Source organism: Acomys russatus, chromosome 23 (assembly GCF_903995435.1).
Source record: "Acomys russatus chromosome 23, mAcoRus1.1, whole genome shotgun sequence".
Classification (NCBI taxonomy): Eukaryota; Metazoa; Chordata; class Mammalia; order Rodentia; family Muridae; genus Acomys; species Acomys russatus.
This window is the reverse complement of record NC_067159.1, coordinates 19,653,990-19,677,379: the sequence shown is the minus strand read 5'-3', so window position 1 is coordinate 19,677,379 and position 23,390 is coordinate 19,653,990. Positions and strand designations below refer to the sequence as shown.

Sequence of the window (23,390 nt, the reverse complement as noted above, 5' to 3'; positions counted from 1 at the left end):
TTTATTACTTGCTGTAACTTCAACAACTGTGTTTGCAAATGCATGCGTTTTAAAATCCACTTATAAATTATTTATGTTTTCATCAACTGGGAGTCATGCTCATTCATAGGTTCTGTGGGAGGAAAAAATGGAGGATTTGGATGAAATCAGCTTTTTAAAATAATTTTTCAAGAGATGTTGTCAAATGGGATAACTTTTCTAAATAGCTTGAGAGTGTTTGGGGTGGTTTCATAACATGCACCATGCAAATATGCTCCTGAGGGTTAGAACAGGATTCCCACTTTTACCTACTTCACTTCTTTTGCACAGCACTCCTTCAACATCTGACTCCAGACCTCAAGGACGACAGGCTCTATGGTTCTGAGTAGTTGTAATCTATGAAACAATGACTGCATCACATTTCCCGGGAGAGGATTTTCTAAAAGTAGATAGGGAACAAGTGGCAACTCTGTGTGCTGAGTCATCACTCTACACCTGCTAACAAACCAGTTATTTGCATGTAATTGAGTCTCTGCAGACATCTGCCAGACTCTTAGAATCTTTGCTTTTTGTTTTGAGGAATTCCTTTGGTTTGTTTGTTTATTCTGATTTTGGACCACAAGTAAGTACACATCAAGGTATATTATCAATATATAGTTTTACATTATTAAGACACCCACCTCTGGATGTACCAGCTGCTCTGGTTTTCATAGAACCTGATTTGGGAAGAAATAGAAACATCAAGCTTTGCCCTAATAATAGTCTTCAGAGGAGGCATTGGATCTTTCAGCCACACTCTTATAAATTTGGCTATTATCTGGTGTGTGTGTGTGTGTGTGTGTGTGTGTGTGTGTGTGTGTGTGTGTCCATATGTGACGAGAGGCCAAATGTCAATTAACTCATTGTCACATGTCTTGTTGTATGGCGTCATAGTTTAGTTTTTGAAACAGTCTCTTATTGAATCGAAAGCTCACTGATTGGCTAAACTAACTCGTCACCAAGCCTCAGGCATCTTTCCTTCTCCATCTTCTTAGTGATAGGGTTTCGAGAGAATGCCTTAATGCTTGGCTTTGTACGTGGGGCCTGGGGATTTGGACTGAGGTCCCCATGCTTACAGCACAGCACTTTATCAAGTGAGCCTTTTCCATCTGTAGTTCTGATGACCTCTTGCTCCTAAAATGCACATAGTCTCATTTTTCTGTTGCCTAATGGTACAAGAATGAGTTAATGGTTAAAACTTGCCTGTGGTCTAGTAGGCTGGGTGCTATGGTTTAAGTGCAAGGAGTGGAGCTGATATAGATAATGAGTCATTTATTTCAGTAGCAGTGTCCTTCCTTTGCCAAGTTCTGAATGTGTTTATGAAGAGGATGTGAAAGAGGAGCTAAGAGAGAGCATGGCAGTCGTTCCATACTCTCCAAACGCTGCTGTGGACATGTGCTGCCATCTCCCCAACATTTCTGCTGTTTTAATTCAGATTAGACTGGGCTCTTATCAGATTAATAACAGACTGAAGGCAATTGCAATAGTACACACTGTAACATCTTATCCAGACCATCTTATCTCTTCTCTGCCTGCAATAAGACTGGGACAGGACTCCATGAGACAGTAATCACAGGGCCGATGAACCAGGGACAAATGGATGCTCTGCTGTGAGATGTTCTGTTCCTGAGAAAGATGCAATCAGCTCAAGCTGCTTTGAAGTAATGTTTCAGATTCTGGTCTTGTAAACGGGCCAGAAAATAGCCAGTTTTGTTTTTTTTTTTTTTTTTTTTCCTCTCTCTCTAAGACTGTAAATTCCTGTAATTAAGATATGCTTGAAAAATTAACCCTAAAAGACTAAGGATTAGACGATGGAATAGCCTTCTGTGCTGAATTACTAGTGGGAGGAACGGAGCACTCTGTTCTTAGGAGGAAGCAGGTCATTAGAAGAACCACATCTAAATGCCGTGTGTCAGAAATGAGGGGAAAATGGAGTTTCCTTGGTGCCGAAGAACCATATAATTACCCGGGACAACAAGCATTGATATTTATTGTAGTGGGACGCAAGGAAAATACTGAAAAACAAGACTCCTGGTGTCTCTGCTCCACATCTGCCCAATTAATTTGGGGGTAATTTTATCATTTTAATCTACATGAAGCTCCTCCTGGGTTGCTAAAGTACCTCAGCGTATACCAGATGTCAGGCATTTAATGAGGCCTCTGAGCCTCAGGGAGGGTTTGAGTGCAGGTGTTTAATGCCTGCCAGGCCTCTGGACAAACCCACAAGAGAATGGATGTTTCCTGGTTTGCTAGGGATACAGAAGACTCCAGCCCTCAGTAAATGTTAAGGGCAACTCTTGCCACTAGGAGGCGCTGAAGGCTACTCCATTCTCTGGTTGACTTCACCTGAGGCTGGTACGTAAGAGGAAACAAATTGAAGTACTGGGAGACTGGGGAATTAGAATTCCGAAGATGGAATTAAGCTCCCTTCCTTATGACAAAGTAGGGCCAGTGATTTGCTTAAAGGGGGATGACTAGGTATTACTGTTGGACAAATTAACAAATATCTACTAAGTTTTGTTTTCCCCACCTTTGGCATTCAAATAATATCACTGATTGTTCTTAAGTTTTATGAAAATAGAGGCAAAATAATCCACAATGCCTGGCTTTGTTCATGAGTGGTGGGTATTTGAACTCAGGTCCTGAAGCTTTCAGCACAACCATTTTATCAGGTGATCATGCCCCCCCCCCCCATTAGTTGCTAATTCTTGTTCCTAGAACATGTTGCTTCAGCTCTCTCTTGAATAATGACACAATGGTGAACTAAGTTAAAAAGTTAGTTTCATACCTAGTATAGCATTAAAACTGTCCTATTTGTGTATGTATGTGTATAACTGTGTGCATATGTGTGTGTGCAACTAAACAAGGTTCAAATTATACACACATCAGATTGTGTGTGTGTGTGTGTGTATAATCTGAACTTTGTTTAGTTATATACCCTGTCTCATAGTCTCCCCTCATGCATGTCTTCCAGGAATTAGAGCTCATGTGCTTATTCTTGGACATTGCTTGTCCTTGGAGAAGCAGTTTGGTGCAGCATTTGAAGCACTGGGCTGGAGTTTTACAGACCTGTCATAGACACTTGATTCTATCATCTAAAAATGCTGGGACCTTGAAAAGTTTACTTAACTTCATCACTCTCCATCTTCATAATCCTCCAGTGAGTAAACCACTGTCTTTCAAGCACGTTTATTTTAATTTTTTGTCTGTTTCCTACATGTATGTAATGTATTGTGATCATACTCACATCCTGCATCTATGCTGTGTCCTGATGATGCTCCCTCTTCTTTCCATTTGTCTTTTTATCACATAGTTGTTACTCAAGTGAGCGACTGACAGTGAGTAGTGTAAATCAGGGATTGCTAGCTTTGCTACTGCTAATCTCAAAACACCACAGTAAAGCTTTGTATTTTCTCTTCTTTTAATTTTAGACTTTCAGAAGTTCAAATTTTATTATGGGACAAGCAAAACACTTCCCCTGAGCCCATACTTGCCCTTTTAGTCAGATCATCAGCCAACAGCAGTCATTTAATTATTAACTGTCTGCTGTAAACACATGATCTTCAACATCTTGTTCTTATGCCTTACTTTTGTGGGACACACACACACACACACACACACATACACACACACATACATACACACACACACACACACATTTGTGCATACCAAGCCCAAGGACATGATAGATTTTGCACTGTATGGAAAAATATTTAGCATCAATTTTCTTCTCATTCACATGAAAATAAACAATATCACTAATGTCACTGTTTGTTCTCTCTTGTTTTTTATTTTGATACAGGATTCTGCTTAACCCAGTCTATCCTCAAAGTGATTATGCAGCTGTGGATGTCCTCAAACTCCTAAATATAGACTAGTGCCACCAGGATGTTGTGTTTTAAAACGAGCCTCTAGGGAAACCACATTGCCTAGCATAAGGTTTGCCTTCAGGGTGTGCTGGATCTTCAGAAAGTAGGGGGTGAAACTTTACCTAACCATAACCCTTTTCTTCCTCCCTAGCCCCAGCCCAGTCCCTTTGTTCTTGCTCAGCCTTAGTATCTCCACATTCTGTGTTATGAGAGTGAAGCCACAAATACACCAGATATCACATATGGAATATAAATCAATGCTCTCTGTGTATGGTGCTTTAGTATTTTCACTGCTGATAGGAAACACTCATCCATTGCCAAATGCATTGATTAAAATCAAACATAAAGACACTATCATACTAACAGTGAAAACTATGGCCCATTTATTATAGATGATAAAAGTCCAAAAGAAAATCAGCAGCCAGCAGAAAGGTGCCTGGCCATCTGTGTGAAAAGACTCTGGAACAACTGCTGTGCATTAAAGGTATAGTGTCATCTCATGCTGGTTTCTTCCTAGAAATCCTTTCATAGATGATTTGTCTTAAAGTTTGGTTTTTGCTCATTTGAAATGAAATTTTGTATAAAAGTTGAAGAGAAAAAAAAAAAAAAAACGGCAAAACAAAAAGCCTCTTGTCTCTTCTGAGAGATCAGAGCATTTTGTCAGCAGGTGGCAACCACTTTGAGACTGGTCAGTTGACCGGTGCCTGAAGTCTGCAATGAAAGCTGAAAGGCAGAGCTGATAAGCCAGCACTGTCTAGTTAGAAGAGGACATTACCCCTTAACTCTAAAGCCGTGGTTCTCAACCTCCCTAGTGTGATTTCTAGTGCAGACCCTCTTGTTGTGGTCACCCTCAATCATAAAATTTTTATTGCTAATTCATAACTGTAACTTTGCTAATTTCATAGCATAAATTTGTTGTGAATCATAATATGACTATATATGTTTTCTGATGGTCTTAGGCAACTCCTACAAAAGGGTCATTTGAGCCCACAAAGGGGCTGCCATCTATAGAATGAGAATCATTGTTTCCTCTGTTTCACATATAGAAGATGATCAATGATTACATGTGAAATGAACTCACATTTCTTCTTAAAATTTTACCTGAAATGGGTCACTCAGTTGGAAACTCTCTTTGCTAAAAGGTCTTCAGTTTAGCAAATGGTGGAGGCTGGAAATAGGAACATGTTAACCAACTTGAAAATAACTCTGAGTGACTCTGGAAGTCATTTCCTGTTAGTTCACCAGGCCCCTTTCCTTTGGTATTTTCTCACAGCTATTGTAACTCTGGGTCACATCTGCTTATGTAGGGACAAATATAGAGTAAATAACACAGAATTTAATGAAAAAAATATATTCTACTGTCTAAAATATTAACAGTATCAACTATGTTGCATGCTATGGGAAAACAAGTAAATGAGAAATGGAGCCAATTTACAAGGGCATTTCCATTTATAAAAGATACTAGGGATTAATACACAGCAATTAAAAATTAAAGATTCTCTGATGATTGTCCTGAACAAAGGAGAAGAAATTATTTTCATCTTAAGGTTTTGGACACATATCAGAGTAAATATTGTAACACATGGAATGGGTGTTAAAATACAAATAATGGGATGAGAATGTAGTTGAATAGTACAGTATTTATGTAGCATGGTGAGAGTCCTAGAAATCTTGGAACCCTGACAAAGAAAGAGAGAAGGAGAGAGGGAGGGAGAGAAGGAGGGAGAGAGGGAGGGAGGGGAAGAAGAATGAAAAAAAAGAAAGAAAGAAAGAACAAACACAAAGAAAGGAGGAGCAATTGTCTAGTTTCCTTTATGATTGTTTTTAACTTCAAAGGTTAAAACACATGATTAATCTGTAAATGACAGCCCTGTATAAAGTATGTCTAATATCTCCTCCTGGAAGGATAATAAAGGTCTCACTAAGTTCTTCTGCTGCATAATTTTGTCAAGAAGGTAGGGAGGGGATTCCCTGGGACTCCAAGAGAAGGGAACAGGTGGAAGAGTCTAGATGGACCCCTTTGAAACATAGGGTAGCACCTAAAAAGTATGAAGTTGGGTCTTCATTTGCTGGTTTGGCAATTTTTTTTTTCAATTTCCATTGTCCTGTGTACGGCTATCATTAATTCTTCATGGTTCATGCTGGTTCTACTATGAGTCTGTCACTCAACTGCACGCTCCGTACATTCCAGTGTACTGTTTTATTTATTTTGTTGTCTTCCTTTCATGGAAGGGAGCATGTCAGTCATGTATGATCAGCCCTATTGCTTTTTAAGGCTGTGTAATCCCCATTTGTGAAGTGTTATCTTGGAAATCTTGACGTTTTCTTAAGATTTCTGGCCATATCATTCATCTCCCTCTCCAACAAATACTCTAAGGCAATTGTTACTTGGCCAAAGCTGGGGAGATTTTTCAAGCAAATTGCGACTGGAATTATAAATTTCTGGCAATCATTTGGTCAAACATGCATCCCAATAATAGATAAATAATCATAACTGAATGCTTTTTTTTGTTGTTGTGAAACCTCTGGAGAAGATATTAAAGCCTTGCCTTGTGATCTCTAACGTCATGCCTTCTGTTGGCAATGTGACCTTTTGTTATCATATTAGTTCAGTTCGTTTTATAGATATACCATCTAAATCTATTTAATGGAATTTTCCTACTAAATGATATTAACATGGGTAGACAGACAGGGAGAGCAGGGATGGTCCATTCTGGGATGCCCCAGTGCTCTTATTTTTCATTATATGTGTTCCATGCCTTTGGTGGTCCAGTAACTCCATGGCAATCAATTCATAGACAATGACTATAAGCAAATCTAGCTGTAACAATTGCTTTTTTACAAACTGATAATGAAGGACTAGCCTTCTGTCCAAATCAATTCTTACACTAACAAAGGATTGGCTTATTGGATTGGGAGTTGGGATGCTGCTTGGCGTACACAGAGAAGCAAAAAGCAGAAAACTTTGAGAATTGATTTTACTGATCCAAAATAAGGGCTTATGGAGATGTTTTGCAACTGGTCTCACCTTTCCAGTGGGTAGTGACATAAGTGTGATATTTCGTGGAAGTGTTGAAGAATTGCTACCAGACACATTCTCTGCATCACATATTTCTATGGCTTGTGAAGACACATCCACTGTTCTTAACACTCTTTATGAAAGTTTTCATCACCCTGTATTGGAAGTTACCTCTTGTCACTTCCACAGTACTGAATATAGATATCACCACCCACTGACAGGAGTGTAAGAGCTTAGGACCAGATACACAGGTGATGGCCATTTTTGTACATATAACCAATCATATCCCGCCCTCTGGTCACAACAATTCACACTGCACTGAAAAGCAACTTATATCCATCTTTGCCATCAGGCTTCTATCCCTCATCCCCTACAGCATCTGCCTCAAATCAAGTATGAGATCATTTAGATCAGGAGGATGCATTGAGGAGGTGGTTCCACAGTATGCCTTCTTCCTATAGTCCCTCTGGTCTAAAGACATGAGAACCAATGGAGACAAATCACCTGTGTCCTTAGTGTCCCAGCTTCAATATACAACTCTAAAACAGATAAAACATCTGCTGAAAAACATAAGGGGCATGATGCAAACTTTTCACTGCTTCCTAGCAATTCCAAAATCCAGGGAGGCACAGTTTGCTAATTATTCATCCACCTACAACGTCTCTTATTCTCTGGTAGTAGGGCACAGTGTCTTTGGGGTCTATCATCTGGTCTTTTCCTTTTGCAGAAGAACATGTATGTGGTTTCAGTCAGGAAAATTCACCAGCCCGCTTCATGCATAAACAAGTTTTGGGTGCCATGGCTTCTTGTGCTTTGTCTTGCCTCTGTCCCTTTCCATTTTTCTTTTTTTTTTTTTTTTTTTTTTTCTTTTTTTTTTTTTTTTTTTTTTTTTTTGTAGTTTCATTTATTTGGAATATTCTTTTGTATCTTTTTTGCAATATGGTATTGTTTATTCTTGGTGAGGTATGTTTTTTGGAAACTTCAAAATAATGGATTTTGTTTTTTAATCCAATCTGCTAATCTATCATTTTATTGGGTGATTGAGACCATTAATATTTAAAGTTATAATTTACACATATGTGTTTATTCCTGCCTTTTGTTTATTTGATTTTGTTTCCTTTTTTTTTATTTTTTATTTTTTTATTAATTTATTCTTGTTACATCTCAATGTTTATCCCATCCCTTGTATCCTCCCATTCCTTCCCCCCCCCATTTTCCCATTATTCCCCTCCCCTATGACTGTTCCTGGGGGGGATTACCTCCCCCTGTATATTCTCATAGGGTATCAAGTCTCTTCTTGGCTACCTGCTGTCCTTCCTCTGAGTGCCACCAGGCCTCCCCCTCTAGGGGAAGTCAGCCTTTCCATTTTTCAAGGCTGTGCCAAAATGATTTTCTTAAAAATGGTGACCCACTTCCCTGTGAGTCTCATTAAGGCTCACTCTAATACTCAATCAGGAGTTGTTACTAAGAATGGCCCTGTTCCATCGTCAGCTCCATGTCCAGCAACTAAAAGACAAAGTCTTGTAGATTCCTACAAGCCCTGTATTTGGAACCGAGAGTCTACTAGACACTCCCTTAGGATTTTGGAAGTATCTTCTATTTAAGCGTATTTATTTCTGAAGCACTGTAGTAAAAATTCCTGAAGTCCCAACAAAGAAGTTTACCTGGCTTTGAACTTTGGCATTATAATTTAATACAAATATCACTTGCCACCTGCAGAAACTGTGTGTCGGGTCCCAGCCTGGGGGAAAAAATCGAATCAGGGTTCACCTGAAAGAGGAAGTGGAGATTGAAAGTAGGATACAGAGATGCGAGAAATAACAAATCAAGTCAGGAAATTTCTGATCAAGATTCACTTTATTGCCGACTAGCAGGAACATATATAGGGCAAGGTCAATAGGGTCTATTCTTATCCCACTCACTCTAGCCCCTGGGCAAGAATACAATAGCCTAAATCGCTCCCTGTAGAACTTTCTAGTTCTCTGAGTAGTTCCTTGTAAGAACTTCCTAGATCCTCTGGGTGGTTCCAAGTTGAGACTTCTCTACTTCTTTCAAAGGTAAATAGTCCAAGGATAGCCTAGAACACAAGATCTCATGAGGTAAAGGTCAGCAACTCGAAAGTTACAACATACAGCCTAAGCACAGGATTTCTGACATGGCAGAATTTGGTATGGGTTCCTACAACTGGGGATGAGAAATGATTTCGTTTTCAAGTCTTGTTAAGTCTTAACTCCTAAACACAAAAGAAGGCAGGAAGCAATTTTAATCTTATGCCTGGAAATCTCATCTGAAACAAGGCATCCATCCAGGAAGCCCACTGTTTATTTTTCACCTTATAGTAGGTAACAGTATTACCGAGCTTTCAGTTTCTGCCTAACAGTGAACAAGGCCTATAGCCCTCTGTAATATCGTTATAGCTTCTATGGAAGCCTCTACTACTAACCTGTGGGTTGTGGAGACCCTATTTGCAACATCATTGAGTTGCTTCAAGATTTTCCTAACAGATTTAAGCTCCATCCAGCTTCAGAGACTGCTATACCTTTCACACCAATACCACACACTTTAGGTTTTGATTTAGACAGGGCCAATCTTTAGTATCACGTGATAGAACAGATGCACCTTGTCACCTAACAAATCATGGAGCTTAAAAAACAAAAACAAAAACAAAACAAAACAAAACAAAACAAAAAAAACCAACCAAAGATTCATTTTGTTTGTAACATGAAATGTGGGAAGAGGTAACTCATCTCACTCATCTCTCCACTTCATATGCCATACGGAACAGTTGTAATGTTTTCCTCAATGAGGCTGAAGCTCAGTCTGCAGAGTCATTAGTTTGTGGCCTTGCATTTTCCCAGAGGATCTTGGCACTGGCTGCTTGGACTTCCTCAAAACATGGCGGCTATGCTCTGAGACTAAGGATTCCTAGAAAGTGGGTGTTAGTGGGTGGTGGTTTCTAATCTGTATCCAGCTATCATTGTGCTAACATTTGAGTTGAAATCATTGGCTGTGGAGTCTCAGGATCAAAAGGTAGAGAGACTGTCAGATACTGTTACAGCTGCATTTGGGAAACATTCCTGCTTCAGATAGTGTTTCTTACAAACGTTCCCTGTCAGCAAGCCATTTACGAATTACTTGGGCATATGTATTGTATACCTTCAAAATTTTTCTTTTAGGAAAATTTTATAGATATGTACTTATGCTTTGTATATAGAAATTATTAATTTTCTGCTTATCATTTGTGTTGCCAATACTTCCCACCAGAAATTTTCTTTATACGTGGATTCCCATAGCTTTTCAAAAGAACCACTCTAAGGCAGCTATCTCCACACTGTGAGGCAGGGCTTTAGTTTACAGATATTTCAGATCCTTTCAGTTCTCATTTGTTACACATGTGAACATTAATAATTTATGAACTAAAATAAGAACATTATACTTGCCCTGTGGCATAAGAAGCAATTTTATTCTAATGAGATATTTAAAGAGATAATTTTCTAAGAATAAGTCATTAACATATTTCTTTTTGCAAAAATTAAATAGTGCCTGGTATGCAGTCAGTACTTGTCTAATGGAGAGTTTCCTTTCTCTTTCAACACTAGTAGTCTTCATTTGGCATTTCCCAAAAGATGATGTGGCCATGAGTAGTTTGAGAAGTTTTTCTACAAGGTAGAATGGAATACTGGGAAAGAAGGAGACAGAGATGTGGTTTGACTTGAGGGCCAAAGTGGGCAAGTGGAACTTTATCCTTTGAGGCTCTTTTAAGTGCTCTACAGGTCACGCTTTCAGAATATCCTAATCAATATGTGAGGAAGCTGGGGTGTCCAACCATTAATTCTAGCCCCACACTTATTGAATGATCTTCCTGAAAGGAGGAAGCACCTGAAACATCCAGATATTCCTAAACACAGGTATTTGGCAGAGTCTTTGTCATGCATGGCTAGCACTTACCCAGCTGTGGTGACTTCCATGGAGGGCAAAGATGTATGGGTGGGACCAAGAAGAATCTTCTGAAATGATATATGAAATGAAGAGGAAAGTTAGAGAAACACTGCAATGATCAGAAAACAGAAACAAAGCTAGGAAAAAGATACCCTTTGATGGAAGAAAAATTAATTTTCTTAATGATTTTCAAATTATATAAAATCAACATCTGCTGCTATTTTGATTTTTAAGCATCATAATAACTGAGTTAAGAGTTTAAAAATACTTAATACTTAAGGTGAAATGAATGTGTGAAGAAGGACATTCCTGATTCAAAGTAATAAAACTTCACCTAAGAAATATCTTGTGACAAGCAACTTCTTAAAATGAAATAGAAAAGGCACTTGTTTACTGGGGATAATTTCAAGAATTTATTCTAACCAAGTGAAATCACAAAAGGCAATGAAAACCCTTCCTCCCCTTTCTCCCTCCTTTTGCTCTTTCCCTCCCTCTCTTCCTTTCCCTTATCCATGCCTTCCTTTCTTTCTCTCCATCAAGAAAATGTATTGAGGTTCTAAAATGTTTTTTTTTTTTTAAATCTAGGTTGTGAAGGATAAGGAAGACTTTTCTTGCCTTCCTTCATCTTCCTAACAATGTACAATATGAAGAATGCTAGCATAGATGACCAAACGCAGGCAGCCTCTGCCACAACTCTTCCTTCTATTTGTTATGTTATCCTGGTATCTCTAATGTTAATGACTTTCTTCTGATTGTTGTCTGTCATTTCATCTCTATTTGACCTTTAGAAGCAACAGATATACTCTTATATTAGCTACAAGCTGCCATGAGTTAATATCCCATTCAGTATGGGTTTCCCTGTGAATGATAATAAAATTAGCTTAACAAACATACAGAGTAAAACGAAATGTCAACTTTTAGGATGTACTTTACCTCCATCTGCTAGAGTGATTTTTAAATGCCACCTTTAAAAAGCGAAGATGTACCAGCCGGCCTTTCAGTAGGACTTGCACACTACACAGGGCTGCCTGAGGCATGTGGATTTTGGGTTCTACACAGTGGCTCAGAGGACTGCAACTCTGGTCTGGCGGTGGCTTTGGACTGCATATGGCAGTAATCCCTGGTCCATCTGTGTCTTTTCTCTGCCTAGGATAAGCTGTTCAACTATTATGGTTGAGCAGCTCTGTTCTGTCCTTCTTCTTTGAAAAGTTTCTTGGATGTTGAATCTGGTACCCTGTTGGCAGACATTCCACTTCTCAGGAGAATGCTGCCTTACCTCTCTTCTTTCTGTACTGCTGTGCTCTTGATTTTGAGCCAGTAGTGCATCACAAATTTGGGATGTGGGGGCAATTGTTTGATGAAATATGGATGTTTGTGAGCTATCTCAAAAGCATCTCAAGAATTTCTTATTTTTCAATTTTATTTTTAAAATTTATTTTATGCAATATGTTTGGGGAATAGTCTTTCTCCCTCTCTCCCTCAACTCCTCCCAAATTCATGCCCACTATGTTTCCTATTTTTCTCTCTAAAACAAATAAACAAGGATAACAAAACACACACACACACACACACACACACACACACACACACACACACACACACACACCCCAAACCAAAAAGGGGAAAAACCCTGGAGTCTGTTTTGTCTTAGCATACAGCCTATCCTGGTGTGTGGTTAATATTCCTAGTGCCACTCCATATAAGGAAAACAGATTTCCCCTTTCTCAGCAGCTGTCAACTGCTAATAACATTCAGGAATAATTGCAAGTAACATTCCTGAATAAGTCAAACAACTTGATGTGGGGTATCAGCAACCCATAGATCAGAAGTCAGGACTTCAGTCAGAGCCATGGCAGTCATTTTTTTCATATCATTCATTAATAATTGCTTAATGTGCATTTTCTCCACATTTCCCCCATATACTCTCATTAGTATCTGAGGCTTAAGAAGGCAAGGAATCTGTTTTGGTTTTTTGGTTTGGTTTGGCTTTTTTGTTGTTGTTGTTGTTGTTTGGGTTTTTTTTTTTTTTTTTTTTGATTTGTTTTGTTTTTTGTTTTTTTGGTCCAAAGACACTTGTAGCGTTTTAGATCACAGCAAGTTCCCAATAAGAACTCTTGAATAATTGAAGCAATGTCATCTTACTACTTGTTGATACCTCCTACACACTATAAAAGGTATCTAGGCTGAAGTCAATAAAGTGGTATGGTGGTTTGGGCAGCAATGGACCCCATAGACTTGTGTATTTTGAATGACTGGCTCATACGGAGTGGCACTCTTAGTAGGTGAGGCTTTGTTGGAGTAGCTATGGCCTTATTGGAGGAAGTGTGTCACTGTTGGAGGCTGGCTTTAAGGGCTCATATATGCTCAAGTCTGGTCAGTGTCACACAGTCTCCTGTTGCCTGTGGATCAAGACATAGAGCTCCCATCTCTTTCTCCATCACCATCTCTTCCTGCACACTCTCATGCTTCTTGCCATGATGATAATGGACAAAGCTTCTGAACTATAAGCCAGACCCAATTAAATGTTTTATTTTACAAGACTGTCCATGGTCATGGTGTCTCTTCAGAGCAACAGAAACCTCAACTAAGACAAAAGGATAAGAACAGTGCCCACATCCCTAAGAAAGCTGATCAAGCATTGTCACTGAAAATTTCCCTGAGCAGTTCTTACTTTTCCACTGTAGCATCTGGTGAGATTAGTCCATGAACAAATCACCACCTGCAGAAAGACAAGTACAGTTCTAGAAGACAGCACCCAAATTCCCCTGAGTTTGAGGAAGTAAGACACCAGATCCTGTGCCTGCATTTCACAGCTGGCAAGTGAATAATCCAAAATATAGTTTCACAGGCTCCAAAAACTATCAATATGGCTACAGAGACAGAAATATTGAAAGAGAACGTATCCTGAATCAGGAGCTGTGAGAATGGAAGAAAGAATGGTCAAAGGTCCATGGGAGATGTTGCAGAAGTTTTCAGCTTCCAGAAGGCATGTTGAACTGCACATTGATTTATTTGGTCACAACAGAGAGCAAGAAGTGAGTAATGTGGGTCTATAGAGAAGGTTCAGTGAGTTAAAGCATTCTCCACACAGTGTGAGGACCAGAGTCTGGATGTCCAACACCCTCATAAATGCTAAGCAGGGGTAATAACCTGCATGTATCCCAGCCTTGGAAGCCAGAGACAGGAGTTCCCCTGCGCAAGCTGCAGAAAGAGAGACTAACACAAATAACACAACCTGTGAGCAATTGGTGAGCTATGGGGTCAAGTGAGAGATCCTGCCTGAATATATAAGCTGAAGAGTAAGCAAGGGAGGCACTGTATATCAACCTCCAGATTCTTCAATGGCACATGGGCACACACACACACACACACACACACACACACACACACACACACACACACGGAGAGAGGGGGGGGGCGGGGTGATGTCCATATTCTTCCTGCCATTGGAATATCTTGGCTATTTTGGTACTGTGATGACATACAAAAACAACTGAAAGAAGGAGAAATTTACTGTGACTCACAGCTTAAGGGTCACAGTCCATCAGTTGAGGAAGGAATAATGGTGAGAGAAGCTCCGGGCTGTGTTATGGGAGGCTGCCTCCTTCCATCTTGGCAAATCAATAAACAGATCTCATAAGCCATAACTCATAAGCTCTGCCTACAGCCATATGTCTGCTACCCAGGTCCCATGTCTAAAAGGCTCCATAACTTCCCCAAAACTAGGAACCACCTGTTCCAACATATGAGAATTCCAACATATGGAAATTTGCATCCAAACTATACAAGAAACTTTAATCAGACTTCCCAGAAGCCTTGGAGAGATGAACCATTCCACCTTGTATAATAACTTCCTCCAGAGCAATGTAGCTTTCTTTTGGACACTGTTCCAACCCTTGTCAAGCATATGATGCTAGCTGCAATACTCCTGGAGTGTTCAAATAAGAGTCAAATTTGTTTGTATACAATGCTGGTTTTGCAGAACTTAAACTACACACATTCCTTTATGATTTTCTTTACTGTTTATTTCTTCTTTGTGAATTTCACATTATGCACCCCAATCCCACTCACCTACCCATCCCCTCATACCCACCCTCCACCCTTACAACCTTCCCTGCAACAGACCAAAAAAAAAAAAAAAGTCTTGTTGTGGAAGCTACAGTGGGTCACAGTGTGTTCCACAGTATTCTTTTTTTGTTCACATTTCTTTGCTTGCAATGACTTGGTGAGGTATGAGGCCTCTGGCTTCTGCTATTCTATTGTTACTAGAACCTCAGGAGTTCTCTCATACATGTTTCTGTGCTGTGTCATGAGGTAGGTATTGGGGTGAGCCAATTTGAAGGCCTAGATTTGGGCTTGAGAGGTCTCTGAGCTGGGCAGCTCACAGATTTTCCTGCTCTCACACTCTCAGGTGGTTCACCAGCAACCCCCACTACCAGGTCCAGCTCTAGGCTGATACCCAGGAGAGCTGCAGGGTCTGCTCTCCGAGCCTTGAAACCAGGGAGGGGCGTGACTTCCACTCTCATGACTCTGAGTATTGAGAAGGGAGGAGGTAGTCACCACCCAGCAGACAAAAGGCAGGGTCAGCTCCCCTACACCCATGTCCTCATGGAAGACTCACCTGCAACCCTCCCCCTGCCCAACACACACATCCAAGGTCAGCTCTATTGTGCTTTCCAGATGAGGTTCAGGGCCTGCTCCCTTGAGTGCTATAGCAGGTAAGAGTCAGGATCAGCTCTCCCCATCTGATGATCTCAGGCCAGCTCTCCTGCTTGCTGTAGGTGGCAAAAGCAAGAGAGAGAACCATCTCCTCCACTCCCATGTCACCATAAGGCAGGCAAGTTCCTGGGACATTTCTCCTAAGCTTACAGCTTTGGACTGTCTCACCTGTGACCCCATCATCAGGGTCAGATCTAGTGTGAGGCCCAGGTGAGGTACAGGGCCTGCTCTCCCAAGTGGTGCAGCAAGTGAGGGGCAGGATCAGCTCTCCTGCTCTCATAACCCCAGAGGTAAGTCTCCCACCTGCAGCAGGTGGTGATGGGCCAGGTAAAAGAGTGTATCTCTCCCTGGTCCATACCACTTCACAGGAAACACATAGTAGGGCCAGCTCTCCTGTTCTTGTATCTTGTGGGTGGAGGGCTCACCCACAGCTCCCACAAAGTGGAGGGGCTGCTCTTCTGAGTATTACAGCTGGCCAAGGGTTGGGTCATCTCTCCTGCTCTTATGCCTTTAGGGCCAGCTCTTCTAGGATGCCCAGGTGAGGGTTGAGACCAGTTCTACTCATCCCTCAGTCATCAATATGTCCCCAGGAGGCAGCCCAGACTAGGAACATCCACCTAGCCTTTGGTGGTAATAGACACCTGCTGCCTCAGGGCCATAGACCCAGATGGCAGCACAGGCCAGGACTCCAACACGGTCTCAAGTGGCATCACCGGCTACTCAGATCAGGTTGCTTTTCACTACTGTAGGGTCTCCAGTTCTGCCTCACCTCATTGTGCCTACATCCATATATTTCTTGTTCTCTTCTATTTTTCTACCACTTATTTGCCCAGGGTCTCTGAGTGTCTGGGGTTGTCTCATGAGTGGTCTCAGGGATACTATGCCCACTCGTGAATTATGGCATAGGGAAGGGGTCACCTTGGACATGGTCTGCTCCACCAGGCCTGAGTGGCACCCACCTGATAGTCATCTCAGGCTAACTCCCTGTTTTAGCCCCATGGCGCTAGCCTGTTGGTCATCTCATGCCCAGCTTACATGAGTGACCCCATGCAAGGGTCATCTAAGCAGCTGGGGCACTCAATCCCAAGGGAGGTTTTTCTAAGTCTCTGGCCTTAGGGCTCTCTGGGCCTGCACAGAGCCAGACTGGTGGTAGTCTCAGGCTAGCTTTTTTCAGGGACTGTTAGGCTACCTAACCATTCAGATGTTCATAGGTCAATGACAACTGAGTTTAGACTTAACCTCTCTCCTCTTTACCACCTGCTGACACACATGTGACACAGCAGCCATCTTTTGGTTTTAATTATTTAGGGAATGATGGAACAGATCTTGTCACTCTTATACATTACTAATTTCTCAAAATTCTAGCAGACTGTCAGCATTTCCTGTTTGGTGAGAGAAATTAACTATGGTGGCTATATAAAGCAATCTCTAATGTCTCCAGGGTCTGAGAATCATGAGAACTTATTTAATCCTAAAATTTTAGAATTCTTTTCTGATACTTATGTCTACTCTCTCTGAAACATGAAAACTTCAGAATCAATTTACCAGAGGGAGAAAAAAAGAGCCAGAAACAAAATGTAACCATCAGTTACTTGCCCTTAAAGTGGCACACATTTCAGAGTTCTGGCTATAACCTAACTGGAAAGGACTGTGGGAAATTTGGAAGATTACTTGAATATCTGATTAGCTCTGAGTGCACTGTCCACTACATGGTTCCCTCATTTCTTTTTAATAGTAGTTTCCAATTGACTAGGTTTCTCAGAGCCTTAAGATATTTAATTTGTCATTATTTGTTATAGTAAAGAATGACATTTGACCATGTCCCCTGGAGGGGGAGACCTGGTGGCACTCAGAGGAAGGACAGCAAGTAGCCAAGAAGAGACTTGATACCCTATAAGAATATATAGGGGGACGTAATCCCCCTCAGGAACAGTCATAGGGGAGGGGAATAATGGGAAAATGGAGGGGGGGGGAGGAATGGGAGGATACAAGGGATGGGATAAACATTGAGATGTAACAAGAATAAATTAATAAAAAAAAAAAAAAAGAATGACAAATACTGTCTCATTGCCCAATCTCTTTCTTATGTGTGCCATTTGGCTAAAGCTCTGGCCTGTAGTGCCATTTTCACTGCACACCATTGTACTCAAGCATTTCCCATTATAAAATCGAGAGGCGAGGGGATAGGTAAATAGGATATTAGAGTAGTGCAAGAAGAGTGTGAAATGATGGGGGAAAGTCTAGGCACACACAGCAGGAACACTCAGCTGCAGTCCCCTGAATGAAGCCATATCTATGTTGGGGTTATTAAGATCTTGGGGGTTAATTAGAGTTAGTCAAGTAGAAGAAGAAATGGGTCTGGGTATATGAAGGCGGAGGGAAAGGCATGCCTCTTACCTGAGACTTTGACTTTAATAACAACCATATTCATTAATTTATTAAGCAAGAAGATAAAGGGACTGCGATGTGGATAGGTAAGATTCAGACTAGACCAGAAAGGAGTTTATTCTAAGGCAGGAGAATCAATTATGTGACCATCATAGCTATGCCATTGTGAATATACAGAGTTGGCTATGAGAAGAAAGAACAAAACTGAGGGCACTAGAGAGATGCTCAGTGACTAAGGGCAAGCTCTACTCCAGAGGAACAGCTGAATCTGGTTCCAAGAACCCACACTAGGTGTCTCACAACTGCTTATAACTCTGGTGGCAGAATCCATGGCCTCAGCAGGCACTGGGACCCATGTCCACATACCCACAAAGACATACAGATGCACACACATAATTAAAAATCAAATGAAATCTTCATAGGAAAATGCATAGTACAGTACTTTTAATATATATAATTTCATTATTAAAATTACATAGCAACTGTATGTATTTATGGAGTGCGTTATGAATTCCAAATGTCTATACGATGTACAGTGATGACCTCGGGTATCTGCTATTTTTTTGTGTTTGGAAATCTTTTTTTTTTCTTTTAAAAATATGTATTTATTTAATGTATATGGGTATTTTGTCTATGGATTCCATGCAACTACATTTATAGAAGGTTGTGAGCTGACATGTGGGTGCTGGGAATTGGACTCAGAACATCAGGAAGAGCACCAGCTCTTAACCACTGAGCCATCTCTCCAGCCCACTGTATCATCTTTTATACAGGAAGGTAACCATATTTTGATGGTGTGTTTTTAAACATTTCTTTTCATGTATATGTGGGGTGTGTGTGTGTGTGTGTGTGTGTGTGTTCATGTGCAAGCATGTGAAGGACAGAGATTGATGTCCAGTGTCTTCCTCAACTACTCTGCTTACTGAGGCAAGATCTTTTGTGCAAAACAGAGCTTGCCAATTTGGCTAGTCTTCCTAACTGGCTTGCCACAGCATCATGAATCTAGGTTCCAAACACTGGGATCACCAGTGGGCTGCCATACCTGCCAGCATCCAAACTCTTTTCCTCAAATGGTCAGAACAGTCTCCACACTTGAGTGGAGAGTGGGATATGACTTTCTCACGTACTCTGGTGCCTCACATTTGACCATGTCCCCTGGAGTGGGAGACCTGGTGGCACTCACAGGAAGGACAACAGGTTACCAGGAAGAGACTTGATACCCTATGAGCACATACAGGGGGAGGTAATCCCCCTCAGGAACAGTCATAGGGGAGGGGAATAACGGGAAAAGGGGAGGGAGGGAAGAATGGGAGGACACAAGGAATGGGATAACCATTGAGATGTAACAAGAATAAATTAATAATAAAAAATTAAAAAAGAAAGAAAGAAAAGACAAACAACCCTGTCCTGAAAAAGAAAAAAAGAAAGAAAAGAAAAGCAGCATCCAAACTACGACAGCCTCGGGTGGACAAAAATATTGCTGGGCCTGGAACTGTACCTCAGTGGCCGTGCACTTGCCACTCATACATGAGGCCCTGGGTTCAGCCCAATAACTGAAGAAAGGGGGGTACAGTTGAGAATGTGACTCAGTAGGTAAAGTGCTGGTTGTGTTTGGAAATCTTAAAGCCTCTCCTGCTTTCGCCAGCCTAGCAGGGATAGTACTTTTTGACATGAGTAGGGAAGCCTCATGATTCCTGTGTACAGGAGGAAACAGTCAGTAAATGGATGTGTTCTGTACGTGGTAGCTTCTCCTACACACAGATCTGCAGATAAGTTACATTGGCCATTTGCTCCCAAGAGGAGCCATGTCGTGCTTGCATAGTTAACACTGATCACACAGTCCTGGCAAAGAAATGAGAGTCTCTGTGGGAGCTGAGTGCTGCCACTGTGTTGAAATTCTCGTTAAATTAAGGTTATCCAGACGCACTGAGGAGGAAAAGCCATTTACATATTCACACCCCGAGATCTTAATTTTCTAGACAAACCTTAATAATATTTTATACCAGGAAGCAAAACTATTTATTGCAACCATTTCTCTTCCTTTTCTACTGATATTATATAAAATCCAACACAGTAACAACTGATATTCTTAACAGATTTTAATTTTCTTTTTTTTTTTATAAGGAAACCTACTACTTTATATACAAACTTTTTAAAATTAATTCTTTTATTACATACACATTTACCTTATTACACACACACACACACACAAACACACACACACATATATATATGTATATATAAAATTACATACAGCAAGAATAACCACAAAACAGCCAGGAATTATTTTATAAATGTTACATTCATAGTGCTTTGGCTATTTGTATTTGGAAACTTTGAAGAAAACATTTTTCCTATCTTGGTGCATCTAAAACTCTGAATGTAAATCAATATCTATCATATCTCATCTCTATCAACTTAAAACGTCTATCTAGACCTAAAAACATCTTAACACCCTAAACAACTTAGTTTAATTGTAAAACTAAACTATCTGGTCTTCAACCCCATCAGAGACTTGAGAAGGAATAAAATTAATTACTTGAGTAAACAGAAAGTGCAGGTTAGCAGCTTCCAGGGTGAAAAAGAATGGCAGAGACAGTACGCTGCCTGAACAGTCACCCAAAACCCTGTATAATGTTGGAGCATCTTCTTCAGACTTCTGGCCCAGTATATTTGACAAACATATTTGTTAGGCAGGAACTATTGAGGACTTGCTTACTATGTCTTGGAAGAGTTTGGCTGTCTACTCTGCCAGCACCCAAGCTTGCCCATTTTTAGGCAGAATTTTGTCTGTGACAGAAATGAGAACATTTTGCCCAGTGGCTGTTTTGCCACATTTGAAGCCATCTCCATAAGGAGGTTCTTTGATGCTTAGCATCTTCTTTAAGGTAGGCTGGATGTTGCCAGGAGTTAACCTGTCTTATTGTCAAAGAATCTTTAAAATAATAAAAAAAAAAAATCTTTAAATGCCATATTCTGTAGGACTCTGAGGTTTTTGAAGACCTTGTCTAAATATTTTACTTTATCTATCTATAGAATCATATCTATGTGTCAAACCTAGGATGTGCATTCTTGTGAAAAAATAAACTAGTAATTGACATTACCATGATTTGATCAACTAACAATTGTATAACTTACTTATCCTAAACTTCAAAGTATTAGAGGTAAACCTTGTATTTTACTTGAGTTTATGGGTATAAAACCCCATATTAAAGTAGAAATACATATAATGTGTGTGAAGAATAATCTTAAATTTGTATTCTATGACATTGTATCAAAATTAAATTTATTTTGCATCAATATACAAAATCCTATAGCAATGAATTAAAAATAATCTTGTGAGTAACAGTTAAGGCCTTAAGTTGAGGAGTAGATTCACTAATCTACTTTTTGTCCTATCATTCCTATATATTTCTACACTCCTCCTTCTTCCTTTTCAACCTCTAACTCCAAACCTAAGAAAGAAATATAAAGGAAAACTGATATATTGTTGAGTTCAACCTCATTTTCTGAATAAGACCAATAATAACATAACCAACTCCCAATGAAAACAAACATCTATAACCCAAGAAATCAACCAAAAACCTACCCAAGCCCTCTTAAGGGAGATGGAGTGTAATTCTCTTAAGGTTTCTTCCAGTTGAGTGTTTTAGATTGAAGACATTTAGCTTTGGAAAAACAAGGGTATAAGTAACAGTTTGGGGGCATGCAAATATGTACAAAAAATACTCAAGTGTGAGAACAAAAGTAACTAATATTTTCTATGATGTCTACCAGACAGTTCTCATAGTAAATATTAATCTTATGATGTTAGTATTCCCGGCTTATATAAAAAAGTATGAGAAACCTTTACTTTTGGAACATTACCGAATTCAATATAAACCATATATTTTATATAAATAAATGTTTAGTAAATCCCTCATTTGTTTGGTATTTTAAGAAAACATGTTCAAAGAACATGTTACTTGTATTTTTAAAAAATAGTAATTCAAAATGTAAAAGTCCTCTTCATTTTGAGTTTTGAAGAAATGGGTTCAGGGAATGTTAGCCTGCCTGTTTGTTTTTTGTTTTGGGTTTGGGTTTTGTTTGTTTATTTGTTTGTTTGTTTGTTTTTGCGTTTTGCTAGTTGACAAACTAACAATGTTTATCTTTGTTCTATGTGAGACATTTTCAAGCATTTCATTGTGGTTGTTTTTTGTTTCATTTGTTTTTAATGATCACAAAAATACTTTATGTGGAAGATATTCCTTTGATCTTCACATGATCTGAGCTTGTGTTGCAATATTTACACTCGGGGATTTGCAAGAACAAGAATGTGCTATTTGTAGTTTTGGGTTGTTAGTGGAGAAAAGTCCCACTTCTACATGACAAGCAAGCATTGAAAATTCCGCCTGACTGGGTCTCTGAGCCAGCAGTCATGCATCAAGGACTGAGATGCTAATTGGCATTCACTCTGTACTTTGGTTTGCATACAAGAAAAACACAAATTAAACAAAACAACCTTCATCGAAAAAAATGATAAACATGAAAACTGTATGAAATCTCAAGGAAGTGGACATGAAAGCATTAATTGGAGTGAATTTTAAATAAAATTATAAATACACATAGACAAAGATTATAAATTAAAACATGACACATCCAAATAATTCACTAAGATTTAAGATTACGTCACCATTTTTCTGTTCATAAAGTTCTATTCAAATTTCCCATAGGATTGTCTTTTCCGTCTTTATTTGTGGCAACAGTACAGTCTAGTGCTGCTTGTCAGGAAGATCATCCCGGCAATGGGAAGAAGTATCCAGGGAGGTCTTTGCAAAATGGCTGCATTGCCTCTGGCATAGCTGCAGTGACTGTTCTCTAATACAGACTTTCTCTTCACACTAGCTCTGCTCACTTGCTCAGCAGCAGACTCTTCACTTGTATCATGACCAAACTATTAAGTGTATGTAAAATTAATTTTATATCTAGAAAGAAACATTAAACCGTGTGTAATAGGTATTCGGGAAAGATTTCAAACAAAATAAATATTATCAGTGAGAAGGAAGAAGAAATTGAGGTAGACATACCAACTACTGCTAGTACAAATGAACTAAACACCCTGCAGGATATTTTGAACTGTTTTTAGAAGTTCTTTTCTGAGAAGTATTTTTAATTTCAAAGATTCCATGTTAAAATATTATCACCTGTACAGGCATAAATCATGTCTCATGCTAATAACACTCATGACACAAGGTTCTCAGGATGTCCACCACCGCTGATTTGCAACTGCGAAAACATTAGTAATTTACAATTATTTTATTTCATGAGAGGATCAAAAGTTCTTCTCCTTGAATCACATTTTCCTAAAACAATAGGTAATAATATTTTTGAGAAGCAAACACAAGTGGTATACACAAAATGTCCTGTTCATTTTTCAGCTTTGTTATCTAGATATGAAT

At 39.6% G+C, this 23,390-nt stretch overlaps 1 non-coding gene across 1 annotated transcript; it reads right to left on the bottom strand.

Moving 5' to 3' along the window:
• Positions 1-16,740: 16,740 nt before the first annotated feature.
• On the bottom strand, positions 16,741-16,877 carry LOC127206746 (small nucleolar RNA SNORA17). Its single transcript, XR_007832846.1, has one exon. It is a non-coding gene; the product is annotated as a small nucleolar RNA SNORA17 (small nucleolar RNA).
• Positions 16,878-23,390: the final 6,513 nt, after the last annotated feature.